We start from the raw sequence: 20,442 nt of genomic DNA on the forward strand, positions 1-20,442 counted from the left end.
TCCTTATCGTGCATACAATGACGTTGCACAAACTGGGAGTTTTAGAATCGCTTTTGTATATTCTTTTTCTGTATTGCTTTTTCAGTACTCTCTAATAGAGATGAGATGCGATGAGCTCACTAAACGGCGTTGGCAGCTTCATAAATGTATCCTTTCAATCAACGCAGACAATCTGCACACGTCAATCAACGGAGTGTGGCACGGCAAGAAAATACAAAAAAAGAAAAAAAAGGTGTATAAAAAAGCGCAAACGAAAGCAAAGCAAAGCGAAGCGAAAGAATACCAAACACAGCTGGAGTACAAGCGGCCAACAAGAGAACAGCCAACGAACGAACTAACTGAATTCCAATCTCAAATAAAGCCCGTTCGTTGCAGTTGACGTGATGTCGAATTAGATGAATGAAGATGGAAAGAATGTGAATAAAAATTCGCAAAAATGGCGAACAGCAGCTATGCATGGCAATGGCGAGAGCGAGCAGCGCAAAGAATAAGCTACAATTTGGCCTTGGCACTTGCTTTTCATTCAACAGCGAAACACTGTTTGAATTTTCATTTTTCAGCTACGCTTGTTGTTGCTATTGTGCTGGGGCTGCCAAATTTAGCCGGCGAACTGAGCAAAGAAGAGCTGGGCATCAACGTCAAGAGAGCATATAAAGTGGCGGATTGACTGAAGATCAACTGGAGGTATGCCACAATTGACATGACGAAAGCCAAAACTGTGAAGGCCCACAAACACCCACACTTACACACGCACGCACACAACTACTATATATAAGTGAAAATGACATATATGTATAACATACAATTCAAAGCGAAATATATTGCTTGGCAATCATTCGATATCCTCTCCACCGCTTTGTGCAACATGCTTTGGTAAGGCACCTCAACTGAGTCATCTTAACTGAGGCTGGTGCTGCTGTGCTCCACTGACAAGGCAAGCTACTTGGCAGTTGACAGCAAAGCAATGTTTGCCAGTAACATAAAAAAAATTCTTAAATAAGCGTTGTAAAGATGTGCAGATGTCGAGAGCGTACACCGCAGATGAATACAAAGCGAAATGGTGATGAACAGAAGAAATAACTCAAATAAGCATAAACGCTGCAACACAAAAACTGAGCCATTTCGCCAGGACAGCGTTGGGTGCAAATAGTGATGATATAAGCAGGAAATTTGAAAACATAACAGTCCGGAAAGGACAATGTCTTGCTGGCCAGCTGGCAGCAATGAAACTCACATGTGTTAGCACACACATACATAAACGAGTGTGTAAAAGTCAACTGAATGTGTGGGTGACATGCTTAGGTATATATACGTATGGTATGTGGCCACTTACAGGGTGAACTGATGAGCTGAAAAAGCGCAAAGCACATGAAACCAGCTGTCAGATCTATTGTCCGCTGCTTGCCCGTTGGGAAATGTGAACTGTTTAGATAAATTAGTTCCAGCGATATTGTGTGATATCTGACTTTTTTGTTAGGCGAGTGATGGAAATGATGTGGGAGTATTATACTCTTTGTTAATCTAACTTTTGGAACAGTATTGATTATATAGGCGACCTATTTTCTATGAATATTTTGTACATAAGACTTATACCAACGAAATGTTCCCTAAAGTTTGGGCAAAATACACATAGCCTAGTTATCAAATGCGATAACGTCGACACTGCTCCAGCTGCTAGTGCTGATGCTGCTGCCGAAAAGAAGGAAGAAGCCAAAAACAAGGAATCAGACGACGTTTTGGGTTTCGGTCTCTTCGACTAAACAGCTCAACACTAAAGTAGCTGCGAGCTGCTTTATGCTTGGTGACGAAAATCCAAAGTATACGATTTGGGCATTAAAACAAAATTCCTTTGAAAAAAGCGAGTTGAGGTTTTGATATCTTCTTAATCATTAAGGAAAATGCACAGAAAAACCTATAAAAGAACGCCGAAAGGCAGTTACTGACAAAATCTGTTATACTGGCCGAATTCACTGTTTCTGAATACCTCAGCGATATGAAAATCCTTAGCGACACCTATAAGAACATCCTTATATGGCTGCTACCAAAGAGACCAAATAATGAAGAAAATAATTTCTAACTTCAAAGCCAACTTACATTACATTTTCAAATATTTCTAGCAGACATGTACACGGAGTACATTAATACAATTCTTTGCATGTAAACGTGTTTCTTTTCACCATTTTTGTTTTGTTTTCGCCTAACAGAGGAAATGCATTTTCTTACTAACCGCATTTGTAACATTTACTTTTGTTGTCAGATGATTTTCTGTCGAATTTGTTGCATATGTTTTTTCGAATTTTTGTAACTGCCAATAAGACAATAGAAATGCATTCGAGCGTGTTTAAATTGTTTGCGGTATAAATGAGGAAATTCAAACGAAATTGGCTTTCAGTTAGTTTTTTAGATTTCGTAGAGCAAATGCTGAAAAACTTTGCATTGTGGCTCTGTTGGACAGATACTTGGAAGAAATTGATTTGTTCATGTAACGGAACTATGTTTACAAAACAGACAATTATTTCAGTTGTTGTAAAAATATGGAAGTATTTTATTATGTATATTTTTCTCATCAGAAATCAACGAAGTACATTCGTATTTTGATTTTAGATGAATTTTTTCGGCATATACATATGTGCTGTTTTCTTCAAAGTTTGGAGTTTTTTTGGAGTATCATTTCTACTGTTGCTATTGGCAACATGCTTGTATAGCATATATGTAAATGCATTAGGATATCTTGATTGATTGACTGTACATCCAAGTCTGCCAGGCTTACTGGATGCAGCTTTAGATTGTATGTTGTTTCACAAGTGATTGTTTTTTACAAAAAAAAAATTTCTTTAGTTTTTGTCCAAAAATTAGAACTCTGCGCCTTACAACAGCGATTTCATTCTAAACATTCTTTTAAAAGATATTCGCAGTTGAAGTTTTAAAGCAAATGGTTTGAGTATTCATACAAATGCCTTATGCATTATATGTTACTCATACGACATGGTGTACTATTTGAATACACTACATTTGCCTCATATATTAAGTGTTACTCATACGACATGGTGTACTATATGAATATACTACCTTTGATACATAAATTTAACTGTGCGTAACTTTTAAAGAAATATTTTTATACAAAAAATTTAATGAGCAGATAGTTTTGTATGATCATATTAATTTTTAAAGATGTGGGATTGCTTGCTTTGGTTATAAAAACAACTTTACAAAAGGTCAAAAAATCTGATATAATAATATGGGAAAAGCCAAATATTGTACGTATGGTTAGAATGGAAAAGAAAGTTTCTTACCTTTGGATCATTTATTTAGGGTAAAACCCGAAATTTAAGAAGTTTTACAAAAATCAAATTAGGTTTAGAAAAAAAAATCGGATACCTTAATACAGCAATAATTTTGCCAAGTGGAATACAGAAGAAGATTTGTAATATTTTTCTGCATTATCTGTAACTAATATAAGAATATAAAATCTCTATATATGGAATAGTCAAAGGATAAATTCATGATTTTGTATTCACAAACAGCATATTTCCTGAGTGATATTACAAGAAGCAGCTAATGGAGGGATAAGTTAGCAGAGTAACCACATTCACATATTTTCAAGACCAAAAGCTTCATAGCTGGGACAGTACAAATCCTAAACTTATTCGTCATTTCCCATATATCTCACTCCAGCAAAGGGCCTGGTTAAAAGCTTGACGTAATATGTATCAATCATAAAATCCAACATATATTAATATTTATTGGCCACCGACTTATCGTGTGGTTGACTGTTTGTTAAATTTTGTTCATAATAGAAAAACTGTACTACATAAATTGTGAACATGAATATTATTTAACTAGTTCAAGACTCCCTTTTCGCTGGAGAAAGTTATTCACAAGGGCTCTCTATAATACTAATTTAGCTGTTGCAGAAATTTTTTGTGGGAATATGTATTGTTCAAAGTTAAAACTGAATAAAACTGCACTAATGCGATAAAACCGTGTAACAGCAAAAAAGCGAAATCGAAAGTTTATGAAAGGAAGCTTAAAGTTGGGCAAATCTCAGTTTTAAGATTACGAAGACTTCACAATGAATTTCACTACTTTGTACTACACACAGTAAGATAAACTTGTAAGACGATTAGACTATAAACATGTGGAATACACCATGTTTTTCGCTTTAATAAACTTTTATGGACATTTTCACATTTGCACTAAACACAAATACAATGCAAGCGAAAGATAATTTTGAAATCAACAGAGCAATATAGCAGGCATTCGGAAAACTTTATTGTTGGACTTAATGTGGTATGTGATTAAATTTTACTTTGATTTTAATTAGAAATACGGGGGCATAAAAATTCATTTCTTGCCAGCTCGATGTGCTCGGAATGAGTAAAAGATAAATAATTAAGCACATATTTTCGGACATATATTCGTACGAAATCCTTATATGCTTATTTCTCATGGAGACCGCGCCTGACTGCTGCTGAGGTGACTCTAGTGCCGCGAAGTAATTTGATTTCAGAGGAAACTGAAGTCACAAGGTGATTTCAGAGGAGGTCAATGGTGACTTCAGTTAGCTGGCTCTATATAAGAACAGCAGGCACCGCGCCTGGCTAGTGCTTTGATGAGGCTTACACCGCGACGTGATGTGATTTGAAAGTCACGGGTGACTTCAATGGTTGCTGGCTGTCAGCTGGCTCTATATAAGAACAACAGGCACCGCGCCTGACTGCTGACCGCGCTGCTCAGGTGACTCCAGTGCCGCGATGTGATTTGATGTGGAAGTCAGTGCCGCGAAGTGATTTGGTGTGAAAGTCACAAAGTGACTTCAGAGGAAACTGGCAGCCAGCAGGCTCTATATAAGAAAAGCAGGCACCGCGCCTGACTAGTGCTCAGGTGACTCCAGTGCCGCGAAGTGATTTGATGTGGAAGTCACAAGGTGACTTCAGAGGAAACTGGCAGCCAGCTGGCCCTATATAAGAAAAGCAGGCACCGCGCCTGACTGCTGCTGAGGTGACTCCAGTGCCGTGATGTGATTTGTTGTGAAAGTCACAAGATGACTTCAGAGGAAACTGGCAGCTGGCTCTATATAAGTACAGCAGGCACCGCGCCTGACTGCTGCTGAGGTGACCGCGCTTGGCTAGTGCTAAGTTGACTTCCGCTTCGCGATGTGATTTGGTATGGAAGTAACAAGGTGACTTCAGAGGAAACTGGCAGCCAGCTGGCTCTATATAAGTACAGCAGGCACCGTGCCTGACTGGTGCTGAGGTGACTCCAGTGCCGCGAAGTGATTTGGTGTGAAAGTCACAAAGTGACTTCAGAGGAAACTGGCAGCCAGCCGGCTCTATATAAGAACAGCAGGCACCGCGCCTGACTGCTGCTGAGGTGACTCTAGTGCCGCGAAGTAATTTGATGTAGAAGTCACAAAGTTACTTCAGAGGAAACTGGCAGCCAGCCGGCTCCATATAAGAGAAGCAGGCACCGCGCCTGGCTAGTGCTAAGTTGACTCGCGCGTCGCAATGTGATTTGATGTGGAAGTCACAAGATGACTTCAGAGGGAATTCTATATAAGAAAAGCAGCAAATTTATTAGTTTTCTCAACAAAAATCTTAAAAAGAAATGCTTATTGATATACAACACTTATGTCCATACTTTATAGGGTCCCCGACGTTTTCTTTTTGGATCTTCTGAACTTCATAGAGAACTTAGTATAGTACTCTGCCGGGTATAAATATCCCTGTGAAAGCTTTCGATTTGAATAAAGAAACAGGTTTGCATTTAAGAAATTCATATATTTTGTGGAAAAAAAAATCCAATAATTTCTAATTCTAAAGGAATGAAAGAATTTAATTTCGTTAACCGTTAAGCGTAAACAAGGACGTAAACACGTCGTTTCCACCATTTGAGCATATACAATTCGCGCTGAAACACCTCGGCGGTTATTGCAGCAGCTGACGCTTGCGCTTGCTCGCACTCGTTGTCTTGCCTATTTGCTACAACAACTTGTGAAAGTCATTAAAAATTCGCTTTGTGCTTTAATGCCCCATTGCCGTGCCAGACATACATACGCACACACACACAAAGCTGTACGCTCGTATAAGCGCCGAGACTTATCCGTGAATGAGCAGTAGCGACACACAAGTCTTCTAGTCTTATTAACACCCTGGCAAACAGCACAGACAGTAAGCCGCGTGAATGTCGGTAGATTTTAAGAAGCTGTAACAATGCACCGGTTGGAGCGCGGACGACGAACAAAGCACGCGCGCAGACACTTAAATGAGCGCACACGCACACACATTAAACTTCATTAACGTGACCGACTCAAAGGCAATGCCGCGGGGCCACCGTGACGCCGAATGGTAGACACAAATGGCGGACAGTGGGTCAAATGCGATGCGAACATACTCACACATATACACCTATAGGTGAATGTAGTGTTCATCTGACAACGTGAAAATAAAATTGCTGCCTGTAGCAATGAAACGTTGCAGAATACGCGTTCAAAATCATAGAAAGAATAGGAAATGCCATAAGAGGACGGAAGGCATGTACCTCCTCTTTTTTAATTTTCCCATGTTTAGTTGTGGGGATGGCTAGGCGTGCTAAGGTGAGTTATTTTCTGAATTTCTTTCCACTTTCATTTTAATTTTCACTAACAAAAAATGATTTTAAAATTCTAGAGCATGGAAGTTTTAATTTTTAATTTCATTGAAATGTTTTGGTAAGATATAATTTGAGTGAATATACGATCCAACAACGGGTCGAAGTTATTAAAATTTACTACCGAAACTCGAAGTCAGTGCCCTTAACTTTAAGAGCGTCCAATTTATGGTCGTCATAATCGTCCTGTCAGATCAACAATTGAGCGTCTAATAGAAAAATTTTAATCCACAGACACAGTAAAAAATTATCCCGCGCCAGTGAGACAAAGAAATGGCCGTAGCGTAGAGGATATTGCTGCCACTAGCGCATTAATCTTTTTGTTTTTATTTTGTTTATACTTTGGAACTAGTTCAAATAGAAGAAAGAACTAACAAGCAGCTTGAATATGATTTAAATATATAATTACAAAATGACAAAACTACTATGAGAGTATTGGCTAATTTGAAAGATCGCTGGGTTTGAGGCGTTTGAGTCGTCTTGGTCGTCCATCTCTAGAAGTTAACATAGCTACTTCTTCGTTACATTGCTGTAGCAATCATGCACTATGTGCTGTTGCAATTTTTAATATTTCTGCGTTAACCGAGTTTACGCCTAGATCACGCTCTGTATCTGCACATCTACAATACCAAGGCGCTTTGACAATTAGTCCTCGTATTTTGTTTTGAAATTGTTGGATTACTTTCTTATTGTTTGCGTTAGTACATCTCCAGAGTTGTGCACCATAGCTCCATATCGGTCGGAGTATTTGCTAGCGCATTAAATGAGGAAGACCCAAATTAGTATCTCTCACGTGGCGAATATTGCGAAAATATCATGACGTACATCCATACAAGATCAAATCAACGCATGAACTGAAGCCACTTGACCACCAGAATCGTCGAAAGTTCGTGTATTTGGCTTAACAACAACTCGAAAATGATCCTCATTGTCATTGAAAAATCATCTTCACCGATGATGCTCATTTCTGGCCGAATGGCTTTGAAAATAAGCAAAATATGCATTATTGCACATGAGTCACCATTGCATCCCGAAAAAATTGCGGTTTGGTTTTCTACGGTGCAGTTTATGGGCCGGCGGCGTCATTAGGTCGTACTTTTTCCGTGATGATCAAGATCAGCACGTTTTCGTGAATGATGACCGAATCTTTTTAGTCTGAATAGGATGATACGTATATGGCCTACAGTGCCACAGCGAATATCACAATCGATTTATTGAAAATCAAGTTTCATAAACGAGTTATCTCACGAAATGGCCTAATCAGTTGGAGGCCTCGGTTGTGCGATTTGACGCCATTAGAGTAACTTCTATTCGGTTGCGTCAAGTCTATGGTCTATGCCAACAAGCCAGTGACAACTGATGAACTTCGAACGAATATCGAACGTGAAATTTCAGCAGTATCAGCCGATTTATGCTTAAAATTTCGTGGTGGCTATACGAAAGAAATCAAGTTCCATTCTTAATGGCATTAAATGTACTTTCACTGGAATAAATAATTTCATTGATGACCCAACTAGTTTTTGTTTTATTTCCAAAAATTTTGGAGCGCTCTTTTCAATAAGAGATGATAAAAGGGTAAAAATGAAGTTCAACCGAAAATTAAGAACGATGGACGGGGAAGATAAATTAAGCGAACGGCAAAGACAAAATTGGTTTGCAAAATTTCATCAGTGAAAGATTAAATTTGCTTAGTGTAACCGTTCTCAAGCACATTAAGCGTCTGCAATTATTTTCGAAACTTGACATAGGGTTTCTTATGTCTTCATAGAACGACACTTTTATGGTTTTCTTGTCAAACGTTACAAAAGTGATAATTTTTGAAGCGCGTTTTGGGTTGTTTAAAAGAATGTAAGACGCTAGTGATGATGTTCCAAAAAGCATCAGCCAGCTCAAAATATTTAAAAAAGGTGACGTTGTCTGTTTGTTAGTAGCTCAATGAGATCGGCTAATTTGAGCTTTGTCGACAATACCACGAATAATTTTGAAGCGTATTGTGAACAGCTGGACAAATCGAGTGATGCATTCAAACAGCAGAGATCAAAAGTGAACAAGAGAAAAAGTGTAGTGTTCCACCAGTATAATGCGAAAGCTCATACAGGTTTGCTGATTAGCCAAACACTTTTGGAGCTTGAATGGAATATGCTAGCCAGACCAAAAATATTTTCCACACTTGGCACCTTTGGACTATTTCTTATTGGATTGGATTTTTGTTTTTTTTTTGATGGGGGAACCTACACCCCAAATCAGCATGTTAAAAATCTACTTCCGTCAGTGTTTTTGTCTACAAGAAACAAAAAATTTATGAGCGCGGAACCAATATCTTGCCCAAAAGATGGCAAAAGCCATAAAATATTTGACACACAATAAAACAAGTCTCGTTTAAAAATCGAAATTATTTACAGAATGACGCAATATTTATTTCTGATGATAGTCAAAAAATGGCAATAGGTATTTTATATAATTTATTTGAAAATATTTTTTAGATGTTTTTTGATCTTCATTCATCATCGCTGATGAGCCACTACCTTCATTAAAAGAAAAAAATCTAATAAATGTATTATTATTTTTATTATTCTCATTTCACTTCCTTTTTAACTAAGCCATATGTACCTCACATCAGTAATTCCAGCTAGAATCTCCTAATCAAATCATAAAAATGTAATACCCGCTATTAAAGCATGTCGAAGTCACTCCCATGGCGCACATTTTTCCGAAATGAAAGCCGCAAATATCAATTTTTGTGCCGGTGAAATCGACGCATATTCGAACGAACCCAAAATAAATTTGCACAAGCGGCAGCGCTACCTTTTTTACTTTGCCTTTTTGTTGATTACTTTTTGTTTGGTGAAATTGTGCTAACATTGATTTCAAATTCAATGAAATATTGATGCAACTACAAATGAATTGATGCCAACTAAACCAGCACAAATTGTAGTGATGGGTCATGACTCACTCGCCACAACACGTGCGCTCCGAATGAAAGAAAAAACCCCACACCTACATACACACACACACAGCTAGCTGTGTATATGTGTATAGAAACAATACATTGTAGTAATTGAAAAGCGAGCGATGCGCAGCCAAACTGACCTCAACTGATGGACGCGCTGCAAAATAAACGCAAATAAGCACAATGAAAGCATAGAAAAGCGTCTCTTTTTTTGTTGCAACACAGTGAGTTTTATGAAAAAAAAGCGAAAAGTTTGCGACGCAGAGGACATGCATTGGAGAATTGACCTTTGGCTGCGATGGCGCCGCAGTAGTTATGATCCCTTTTTTAGTATTGTTTGATTTCTTCATTTTCCACATTTAAGTTTTACTTTTTATTTTGCTTCACCGCATTTTCCGATTTTCCGCTGCCACTTTACGTGCTTGCCACCTGCTGGTGTTTTGCGATGTTTTGTTCGCCCCTGATGCTCTTGGCTCTAATAAAGCCATTGATAGCCGCCCTGTTCTGTGCCGGGCTTGCTCTCTGGCTTAAGGATACTCCCAACGCGGCGTCCTTTCAGCTATTTTGATTGATAGTTAAGTCGGAACGGCTTGTTTTTTATTGTTTTTTCAGCGTACTTTTTACATTTGTTGCATTGCGGTGGCAAATGTATTTAATTTGTCAAAATTGTACTTCGTTCTTTTTTCCTGCGCTTTGGATTTTGTTATGGAAAAATTATAGTGAAGGGAAATTTTTGGTTTGAAAATGAGGGTATTGTGGTTCCAGATATATATTGAAAATAAAATAAATAATTTTATTGAACAAATTTTTTAAAATTTGTTTTCGTTTCGTTGGGCTTCTTTGAAAAAATATTAAGGGGTTACATGGGTTTCCTCGGGCAAAAAAAGGCTTTTTTCAACAATTTCTTTCTCTTGTAGAAAATTAAATATTTTATTAAAACTTTTTATTGTTCCAAACCTACACTACTATTTAATAAAGAATTCTGACCACTGCGACGCCATTTCCGGTGACCCCTTCGAAAAAAGCTGCACCTGCGTTGGCAGGATAACTCTTTAATTTCTCTCTAATTTGTTTTCTTTGTTTAGTTTTGTATTTCATCATAAAAAGATAGCAACTACAACGCTTAGAAATTATTAAATATTATTATCAAAACAATCGATCTCCAATTACAACTTTCTAGCGTTTTCCCCATTTTATGTTTACAATAATCGGCCAACTGCCTCGCTATTCATCGAATTGTGGAAAATTTCGAGTTTACATTTTCCTTACACAATGTTCAAGCGCCAAATGAGACAAAGAACTGCTCGAAGTAATGAAAATATTGTTGCCGTTCAGACAAGTGTTGCTGAAGACAACAATTTGTCGATTCCAAGAGGTTCTTAAGAATTAGGACTGTCTCAATCCACAACCCTGCGGATTTTGAGAAAGAATTTGGGCTTACATCCATATTAAATTGCTCTCACTCAAGAACTAAAGCCACTTGAGCACCGTAAATGTCATAAATTTGCTGATTTTGCCTTGGAACAACTAGAAAACCATAACGATTTTCCAAGAAAATCATCTTCTTCGATGAGAACCGCTTTCAACTTTGTGGTGCGGTAAATAAACAATACTGTCGATTTTCCTGCGAAGAAAATTCAATGATTCGTGAGCAACCATTACATTCACCTAAATTGACAGTTTAGTGTGGTTTTTGGTCTGATGCAATCTACTTCCGTACTTCTTTCGAAATAAAGCTGATGAGATCGTTACTGAAAATGGAGAGCGGTACTGATCAATGATGGCCAACTGTTTGTGATCGCAGTTGGAGGAAGCTGATCGTCACATCATCTGGTTCCAACACGATGGGTTTACATGCTATATAGCACGCGCAACAACCGAATTTTTGTGAGAAGAGTTTGGAGATTTGATTATTTCAAGAAATTGTGACATTGCATAATCTCCAAGAACTTGTGATTTAACAACATTTGACTAATTTTTTTAGCCTTGTTTGAAGTAAAAAAACCAAACCTTAGAGGTCAATACTGAATGTTCTCTTTATTACATACTACTTGATTTATTGAAAAAAGTACTCGAAAATTGAGTTCATCGAATTTGTTCCTGCCAAAGAAGTCGTGGAAGCCATTTGAATGATGGTAAATTCAGAACTTAATTGTATTGATTGTACTTCACACTAAATAAAAACCATTTGATATTACTTAACAAATTATATTTTTTTATTTTAATAAATCACTCTCTGTATATGTACCACTCGCCCTCTACTCTTATTGAAAATCCCTTTATATACTTTCCCCCCTCCAAATTATCTCCCTTAACACAATGAAACTCACCTAACAAAAGCAACTTTCCATGCAAATTTATTCCCCACGCAGCTGCCGGTTTGACCTTTCAGCCATTTATTTGCAGTCAAATCTCACAAATGCGTTGTTACCCACGCAATTCCATAAAAGTTACAACAAACAAAGGCGGAAAGTTATCAATTGCAGTGTAGACTTTGATAGCAGCTGTCAATCTCAGGTGGATAGGATTACTTATTTGCGCAATTTGCAAACAGTTTTCGTGCATGAGCGGTCACAGCTCAGCCACCGCTAAGCCAACTTGTGGCAAACAAAACAAATTGCATAATTAATGGAAGTTCGCCATTTCTTTGTGTTGATTTTGATTAGACGCCTGCTGAAACCCTTTTTTGTGCACTCATTAAATTTTAGTATAAATCTGATTGCATTGGAAAAACAAGACAGATGTGACGCTGTCTAAAATCAATAAATTTTTATAGAAAAGGTTGTTTTGGAACCATTGAGCTATTCTGATTCTCACTTAACTTTGTAGCTCATGCTTTGGCCGCTATTCTCAACTATCTTGGAAGTATTGGAAGAGCAAATGGCCTAGGTTAGGTTAGATTATACTAGTTGGCTGTCATGCCATACATGGACCTCCTGGTCCTTAGTAATGTCAAATTGTGATTCAGTTTAATTTGAGATGAAGAATTCGTCACAGGGGACGTTAACGTTTTTTGCAAACTTTAAGAGCGACTTGATTTTTTTATTTGATATTTCGTCCAATCCTTGAACTCCGAAGCTCCTTGATACTTCAGTCGAGTTCTATATAGCGCTGGGCAAAGGTATAAAAGGTGTTCCAGCGTCTCTCTCATATTAACTTCGCTGCTTTTCTGTATGTTTTGTTTTCACTTCTGCGAATGGCACTTTTTGGCAATCTCATCAGTTGCTTCACTTTCCGGAATTCCTTTGTAGACTAAAATCCAGTATATATGCAGCCACTTTCCGGCAGACCTTAACTATAACGCTTCCGTGCTTCTAAGGACATTTTCAGACGTAATGCGATGTGAGATTATTAGCTTCATTACTGCCTGGCTATCAGCGTTTATATTTATCCTTTTTATGTTTTTTCCTGCGTGGTTAGCTATCTCAGCCGCTTTTCCAACTAGCAATACTTCCACCTGGAAGATACTGCTGTAAGCCGGAAGCTTGAAAGGTCGCTTAAACCCCGTGAGAGGACGCAATATTGATTATCATACGCATCTTCCACTTGATCATTCATAACTTCTGCTATCACACACACACACACACATACGCAAACACGCACACTACATGACGAAGCTGCTGCAAGAGTTAGCTGAATCAGCATACTTGACTCATCAATAGTTCGATTGCAACATATTGGTGGCATTGCTGCCAATCCACCATTCCATGCAAATATGGCAAATGTGCTGAGGCGGATGCGGTCATTTGATTGCCACTATTGCCGTTACCGTTGCCAGCAAACGTTGCCGCGACCGCTACACTGCTGCTTACTTTTTTTGTCGGTTGCCCACATACGCGAAGTAATGGCGATTTTAATGTTCCAACAAGTGCTGCTGGTCGCTGTCCTCTCCTTTATGCCGTGCAATCTGCGATTCATTTTACCATAAATGTTTGTTGTTGCTATCTGATTGGTCGTTATTGCTCTTTTTTGCAGTTGTTGCAAATGCTCGTTTAGCATGCATAACCAGCAGAAGCATGTATGCGTGTATGTGTGTGTGTGCATATTTCAGCAGCAGCTACGAGAGTTGTAGAACTCATACAGAAGCAAGTTTTTGCTAGCCACAATCCGCTATTGGTTGCGCTAGTCGTCGCTGGTCAACGGCCGTCAGCTATATTTGCAATTATACCATGCTCAGGTTGGTTTGCATGTATATATGTATATGTGCACATGCACTTTCATTAATTTGCGTTGTAACTCTAGGGCGTTATGAAGTGTTTATGTTAGTTGAGCATTTGATATTCTGATTTATTTCAAGTCGAGTTAATCAACAGTATTCGCGCGCACCTTTTCCTCTTTCATGGACATGCCGCAACTAACTGTTAAATTCATCATGAAATATATATTCATAAATGCGATCTAGATGTGCAGTAATCTGAAGGCCGTTGTCTGTGCTAGACTGATATCGACTCAGCATGAAAGCCGTAGATCTATAAAAATTGGAGTACAAACCAATTAGAGGTATGCAACAGTGCCCTAGTTGTCTTTACATTACTTAACCAAATCCAATGATGACAATCCGAAACAACGACCCTTGACCAGATAAAATCCGGCTAAATACCCGTTACATTGAACCAGGTGTTGTGGGAGTTGTATGTTGCTCAACACCACCATAGCACTTCGCGTCATAAACGCCTAGATGGTTTATGGTCTGAATCAAAAATCACCCTTTGAGAGGACAATCCTCGCAGCGCTGGACTTTTCAAAAGCCTTTGATACAGTCAATCATACAACGCCTATTTGAAAACATGGAATATTTCACGCTCTCTTCAGGTCTTAAGAGGTGGACCATGAACTATCTGAGCAGTTGGCAATCATCCGCACTGTTAAATTCTAAATTAGGAGGATCAAAACAGAGGATTACACAGGGCAGTATCTTCTCTCTGCTACTGTTTCGAAACTCCCTCAATCAACAGAAGACATTTCCATCGTTGCGTATGCGGATGATTGTACGATATTGACGTCAAGCATGTGTTCGAAAGTATACGCTAACCAACCGATCTTCCTCGTTTTATCTCTGCAAGGAGCTTGCCACTCTCCCTCAATAATTCCACAGTGATCATATACACTAGCTGGACGAATCAGTAAAGACTGCATCCTATCATCACAGTCGATGTTATTAAAAGTCCCCGTTCCCACGACAGTCGGGTCTACGTAGCCGAAACGAACCCTGATTTTTTATCCGGCAGAGCTGTATCAAAATCCTGAGCTCGCTAGTCGACAGTTCATGAGGAAAAGACAATAAAAGGTGGATGGAAATATACAAGGCAATCGGCTGGAAGTTCATAAACAACGCTGCATCGATGTAGTCGCCTGTAAAAATGCTGAACTCAGGACGATAACAGGGTGCCTCTTGATGTCTGCAATTGAATATTTACAAGGTGAGGCCCGCTTACTTGAAGTCAAGGGACATAATGAACATCCTTCAAGCAATTTCGGCTGCTGGAGTCTTCTGCTTGAACCGGATCTGTCTCCTAAAACCAGCAAGAAGTCTTTCCCGTCATTCGATCCCGTTATACACAATACATGTCCAGTGTGCAATGAGTTCTCGAATGACTCTAATCACCGGAAACGTGAGAAATCCGGTTTAAGAGTTCGTTGACGAAAGGGCGTCGGTTTTGAAACAAGCGACTCGTTATATAAATGTGTATAAAACTCTATACTACTCCCTTAGCGAGGCTGTGCGCTGTATTAGGGACCCGGCAGGTAGAGACTACTTCCAATGGGAAAGAAACAACAGCCTCGAATGAAAGATTCCACATTTATGAAGACCACAGAAAACGTAATAAGGTCTGTGATTTAAGGGTATGTAACTGTAAGGTTCGGTTTTTAAATTCGGAAGGTGCGCTTACTCATTTGGTTGACGTCCTCTAGAAGGTAAAGGCTGACATCAACTCCGTCCCAGAAATGTTAGTAGTTCCTTAAAGGTCATAGATTGCTGACGAGTGTGGTCTAAAAGAAGTCATCTTAACATAATTGTGGAGTATTCCGTAAAATTCTTCATAAATAATAAACAAATCTCTTAGTAATGTCGTCTAAAGTCCTCACTTGCTATAACCTCATTCTGCTGCTAATCATTCTCGGCTTACGAACTGTGAAAACGTTTCTTAGTAAAAATTCAAAATTTTTCTTTTTGTATGCACTTCAACAATTTAAATCAATTTCAGCGCGCATTGTTGGCACTACATTTTCGGACTGCCTTAAAATGTCCTCTAGGAGCGCTGACCGGAATCCAACAACAGCGCGCGCGATACGAATAATTAAAGAATGTAAAAACAAAACAAAACGAAACCAAATTGACTGTGCCGTCAAAATGAAATGCTCTGAAGGTAAAGTGCGAGCGGGAGCCTCCCTTCATGATACAAAAAAAAAAAAAAAGGTTGAAGTGAATTCACGTTTGGTCCTTGCCGGCAACGCGGGTGTGAAAGTAGCAATTATTACACATTGTGCGCTGCTGCTTGGCTGTCACTTTCGCGTGCCGAAAGACCACGATTCTTTTGCCAAGCCACGTAGCGCGTTCTTTCCCATACTTAAATGTATCGTCAGTGGAATCATACTTCCTTGGCGGCTGCCAACAGCGCCAATGGCGGTCGGCCACATCCTTTGAGCGCGCAATTCCATCGCCAAACTACTAAAGCAGAAGCTGCGAGGCAGCCAGGCTACGCGGAAGCATCGGTCTATTGTAGCGCGTTGTCATTGTGTCGTCGTTGGTCTGTCAACGCTTCAACAGAGCGCTGACCAATCGCACGGCCGGTGTGTGGCGGGTTTGTGTGACTACTGTTTAGTCACTAAGCTGCGGCTGTCCTTGGCGCGGTCGTTTGGTGCGATTAAGTAGTCCGACATTCGGCCGGTTGCCGGCGTGACGTGCCGCATTTCTTGTCAAAGGCTGCTTCTGCTGCTTTCGCACTAACTGCTTCTCACTTGGCGCGCCTAGTGAACCCGTAAACGCAATAAAATATAATTGTGCTCGCTGCTGCCAAGGCGCACACCGCAGCGTTGCCTGCCGTCAGCTGGTGGCCATTGTTCTCGCCGCTTCAATGCTCCGCTGGTGCGAGTCTCCCAGTCGCTTTTTGTTCAGCCTTGTATGCGTTTCTTTTGTTTACGTTTTTTTTTTGTTTCTTCCATTAGTACTTTCTTCGTCTTTTGTTTTGTTGTTGTATTTTTTGCTTTCTAACAATTGCTGGCAATACTTTTGCATTTTATTGCGTTTGGCAACTTATTTTTTCGTTCGTTTCTGCACATTGCCTCTTTATTGCTATTGCCTTCGCGCTTATTGTTGCTCTTGTTGTTGTTGTTGGGTAGCAGGGCATAACATTAAAAATTTATAAGTTTCAATTTTGCCGTTGTGTTTCTTTCTGATTTGCTTCTTTAATTTTTTGCGCGAATTCATTTAAAATCCAGCCAGGCCTCCCATGCTCAGCCACACACACACACATACACATGCACATAATCTCGCTCTCCGCTTCGCAGTTGTAATTTGGGTATGTGGTTGGGGATTTCTCAAGCAAAACAATCTGTGGAAATTGAATTTGTTTGTTTTCCGCGTCAATCCACTTCAGGCCCCGCGTCTATTACCATACTTTTCCTTCTCCTTACAGGATTTTGAGTAGGCAGGCGGCGGCGTGCTGATTACTTGCCTCTGTATTTGCGTTTTCTTTTGTGCAAAAATAAAAATTCATCGCTGTGAGTTAATCGTGCAGAAAATGATGCTAAAATATTGTGAATGCGATTGAAGTCGGCTGAGTCTGGTGCTTCACCTACTTCTTTTGATGCCGCCACGGTGGCAGAATGGCAATAAATGTTCCAACTCTAATTAAATTAGTTAAGTAAATGCTTAGGCGAGTAACATAAGCAGTTGTTGCTTAATAAATTTATTTATAACGGTAAGAAATTTTTAAAAATTCACATCAAGAAAAATTGTCTGAACTTTATAAGCACAGCCATTATTTAGGTATGTACAAGTACATGGGAGCTAAAACATTAAGGGGTTAGGGGTAGTCAGAGGTACGAAAAAAAGAGAATTTTCAGTATTTTTTTTTTTGCTATTAAATCGTGTTATTTTACAAAAGTAGTTATCTGACATTATTATAGAATGTGTTGACTTGAAGTCACGAAAATTTCAAAAAAAAAAAAATTATTTCCAAAGTTATAGTTGTTTGTGTTGACCCAGTTCCAAAAAAGAAGTACTTGCGGTGGCAAACAAAAGTCCTTGGAGATTCATCTAAAATCAATCGGACCAAAAAAATTTGGTTTTATAAATAGACAATTCTGGGCCTGATCGAAGGATTTTTTTTTTCAAAATTAACAAAATGGCGGCCTCAGGAATTTTTTTTTAAATTTTTGCGAAAAAATCAACAGTTAATTGGTCTCAAAAAATCGAAATTTTCGAAAATAAAAATCCTTCGATCAAGCCCGAGCTTATTATGTATTCTAAAAGCCGTATAAATTTCATTAAAATCTACTGAGTGGTTTTCGAGTTAGAGTTGTCACTAGTTCAAAAAACATAGTTTTGAGAAAAACGCGTTTAAAGTTTCACACTAGCGCTTTGAAGTGCCCGAGCTCTCTTGGTTATTTGCCGAATAACTCAAAAACTAATTATCGGATCAACGTGAAATTTTTAGAGAATAATTTTAAGATATTACACTTAACGAAAATGCAAAAAAACAATAAATTTTTTGATAATTCTGACTACCCCTAACCCCTTAAGCAAATATTTCATGTTTTCTGTTTTCAGGAAAAAGGCTGAGGTATCAGCCGCGTGATGTATCATTAAACAGCCACTTCGATCCTTGGTCAGGGAGTGTGAATCGGACTGCGTTGTGCCACCGATTCGTCCGTGTTTCCATGACTGGTAAAGCGAATGACAAGTCTTAGGGAACTGAGGTAGGAGAATAGTTTTCGAGGGTATATCCGTTCCTGTTTAAGTTTTATATTATATATTTTTGTTTTGAAAATGAATACGTCTTTTTTTATTCCCATCTTCGAGTATATACAATGTAGGTACAGGAATTAACACGTAACCAGTGCACAAAAATATATAAATATTAAATAAATAAATATGTTTTTGTTCCATAGATAGTGAGGACTGTCTTTTCCTCGACAGATATGCCTCATACCTTCCATAAATTGGTCCAGCGGAAGCCTTGAAAAACAAAAAAGAAGTTTAGTGGAAGAGCAACAAGAGTTTATTTTAAAGTTTAATTTGGTACTTTGAAAGTCTAGTAGTATATCATAACCGAACTTGTTGTATATATGACTTAACCAAATGATAATTTCATTGTGTAAAATAAGCCTATCATCAGCCTATTTCACTTCACAAGATATAGTATAAAACATAACAATAACATAAGGGGATTTATGACCTCACATAGTCTATTGGCGTAAACAAGTGCCATTTGTCCCATACTATCATAGGTTGCGGTGGTGTGGTGGATAACATTATCGAAAAAGTGCAGAATTGAACGTGTATGTAGACCAGATGTAACGAGCTTACTTGTGGGAGTTTACGGTCAGCCGGCACAAGCCTTTAGGTTATGGGTGCCAAACTCGACGTCATTACAGACATCTCATACTCGATCTTGTTAGAGATCTCGGGCTAAATTAGCTTTGCGATCAAGACAAGGAGATTCATGAGATACTAAATATATAGTTTTTATTACCCAGCAAAGAATAAAGAACCAGTGATTCTTTGATCGCCAGTTCCAATCTATATACATACGCAAATGTAGCTTCAAACAAACTAACAACATTTAGTCTTTCAGACCGAAGTTATCGGCGTAACAGACAGTTAAACTGGGCTTCAACACTAACCAGCAATTCCATAAACCTTCTAGTGAACAGACAAGCGACAATTAAGCAATACTAAATCTCATTGCGTTTGTTTATGAAATTCTTAGTGGGCAACTCGATATATATCAAATTGGTATTAGCCATATAGGATAAGAAGAAAACAAAATGCCAGATGAGTTAACCTCGGGACAATTGCAGCTATTGGATGAGATTTACTTGACGATGCTTCAGTTGCTGCACAAATAAAACTTTTTGTATTGATGGACATCATCAGAAGCCCGGGATGGTTCAGAGAGGACATAATAGGGTGTGGGAATTTTAGTTCTGGTTGTTGCACAATGGTCTGTCTAGATCCAGTAGCGTTATCAAACATCCACTTTACCTACCTGCCTAACACGTGCTTTGACTCCCTTATTGCTGGATGAAGGCAGATATAAAAAGATGCCAATCTGGGTCAATAGGACCGCAACTCTCTACCGATTTGACTGTTATAGCTTAGTCAAAAATTCAGCTGTGTTGGGATTACCTGCAATCGATTGTGGTGATTGAAGCGGTTAGTTATGTACCTGAAACAAATAAAAAATGCCATTTTATTTACCAATTTCTCGTAAAAGAAACATCTTGAACGATTTATTCCGTCTGCTGCGTGTTGTACCTAGTAACCCTCCTCTCCTTTATGCCGCTCTGCTCTCTGTCATAAACGCGGAAATCTCAGTATGACTTTCAAACTACTTTTAAGCTGCTTGCAGAGTTTTTTGGACATATTTGATCTATTTAAGTATAATTAAGTGCTTGAACATTTATGCATTACTCTTGACATATTTTTAAAACTTTTTGAACATTTTCTCCGCATTATCTCATGACGTGTAGTGATTACTTTCATATAACCAGTCCGCTATGCATTATTATTAAATATTAAAATTTCAATTCAGTGCATGCAAAGTTGTTGCAACACACACACGCGCAATTGGTTGCACATGCAAACTTAACGGTCTGTACGGGAAACAATTAATTGA

Source organism: Bactrocera neohumeralis, chromosome 3 (assembly GCF_024586455.1).
Source record: "Bactrocera neohumeralis isolate Rockhampton chromosome 3, APGP_CSIRO_Bneo_wtdbg2-racon-allhic-juicebox.fasta_v2, whole genome shotgun sequence".
NCBI classification, from domain to species: Eukaryota; Metazoa; Arthropoda; class Insecta; order Diptera; family Tephritidae; genus Bactrocera; species Bactrocera neohumeralis.